Raw genomic sequence first — 2,209 nt, 5'->3', positions numbered from 1 at the left:
AAAATAAAATACTCAAATACATCTTCTTTTAAGATCTTTATTGCGGTTTGAAACATTGTGGGAGTGTATTTATTACCAACCGTCTAATGAACTATGCATAGTCACATATTGATTAAAAGTACTGCTGTCTGCTTTGCTATTGGTGTCGTGTTTAATCTGCCATGCGTTGGGGTATAAATGAGGTCTGATGAGTCATTCTAGTATCAAGATGAATTTTTCGTACCATTACATCTGCAAAGAGACGTCCTAGTCCACAATTGCGTAGGGGGCCTACCAGGTGTCAGTGACGGGGCTCCTAATAGGTCGGGGGCCCCTAAGCAACTGCATACTCTGCTTACCGATAGTTACACCATTGATTAAAGATGATAGACACAGAATTCCTGCTCTTTCCAGAACTAAATTTTGAATTATTTGGGGTAAAGATAAAATTATGTGCCTCTGCAAGTCATCTAGGAGTCTTCAGTGAAGTCATAGATAAATAAATACTTTAATAATAACCTAAAAATGTATTAAATGTGAATATTAGTAGATTTAAATATCATTTTTGAACAGAATGATTATTGATAAAAGTAGGTAATGACAATTGAAATATGTTCGCCCCAGAACTCAAACCTGAAACAATTTTGTCCTCTATACCTTTTATCTACACAGCATAGACGTTTAAATATATGTGTCTATTTGTTAGCAAAGGCTGCAGGAAAGTATAGTTTGTGTAATGTAGATTGACCCTGAGGCTATGGTGCCTTTTGGTCACCTCTGTTAGGATTTTCTGTCTACGCCTCTGGGGAAAACAATACATATAAAGTCTTTAATTAAAGTTAAACTCATATAATTTCATTTTCTTTTCTCTTAGAAAACAAAGCACTGCATCAGCGTAAAGTTGAAGGAAAATTATGCCATTTTTTCCCCCCTAATAGTGTTCACAAATATATAAAACTGAAAAGTGTGCAAGCTACTCTAATTTCTTTTCTTTTACTCTGACACCCCTTAATAAAATCTATATTGGCTGGTTGCAGAGTTGGGTAGAGTGCCCAAAAATTGTACTCAAGAAAGAGCAAATACAAGTACTGAGTAAATGTTTAATATTAGAAAGACAGACCAAAATGGAAGGTTTTTTTCATAATTTAAAGTATATATTTTAAGAATTAAAACAAATGAATGCTGTTATTAAATAAATAAGAAACCAAGGCAGTAGAAACACATTTTTAAACCAATTTTCTTTTTAACCTAAACCTTATAAACCCTGTGTAGTGGCTAAATGTCCGTGCTTAAATGTTTCTTATGATGAATGCAAATAACCACTCAGTCAGACGGAAACAACGAGTCCACGCGTGTTGATATTTGAACGACGATACGTCTTTATTTCCAGTCAGAACAAAGCACGCAGCTCTGCAACGTCATCGCTAAACGTCAATTCCTATCAGCTATCCATTCAAGATAATTCTTAGCACTACAAATGCAGATTGAAACTAAAGGAAATTCTGAAAATAGTAAAGCAGTAACGTATTTATAATGCAATCAGAAATATTCTATAATATGCAAATACTGAACATATCCAAAAATAATAACTAAATATGAACGTAAAATGCTAAATAGAAAATGGCACCAACACACTGCCTCCAGTGACAATATATTAACTCGACCTCCAAATATAACAGCATTTTAATTAGATATAAAGTAACCTTGTGCAGAAAAAAAGGAAATCTCATTTTGACATACAAATTAACCGTGTGTTATTGTCTGGAGAAATAATACTTAAAAGGTTACTCATATTGGAATAGACAAACATTTTACTCAAGTAAGAGTAGCATCACTTTACTGATATATTACTAAAGCAAAAGTAAAAATTAGGATTCAGTAAAACTACTTCTAAAAATATAGCTAGTTACTGCCCACCTCTGACTGGCTATTAAAAGCTCTATGGTGAGACAGGGTGATGGCAGCATTATGCTGTGGGGTAAGCCTTGCCTGGAAGTTTGGAGGAATGTGAGGCTGAATAGAAGCTCAAGGCTGGATAAGAAGAATGTGACCCTGAAAATAAAACTAAATTGTTTTGATGGAATCAAAATGATGTGACATGTTCCACTCAAAGTCTGAACCTGATCTGAAAGGAGGATCTGTGGAAAGTCTTCCAGATCCGATCCATCTTAGTTTGTCATCAGTAGGGGGCAAACAAATTCAGTCTCCAGGTTTATAGAAACATGGAAAA

This window comes from Cyprinodon variegatus, unplaced genomic scaffold, assembly GCF_000732505.1.
Source record: "Cyprinodon variegatus isolate N-32 unplaced genomic scaffold, C_variegatus-1.0 Scaffold7, whole genome shotgun sequence".
Taxonomy (NCBI): domain Eukaryota; kingdom Metazoa; phylum Chordata; class Actinopteri; order Cyprinodontiformes; family Cyprinodontidae; genus Cyprinodon; species Cyprinodon variegatus.
This window is presented reverse-complemented; position numbering follows the sequence as displayed.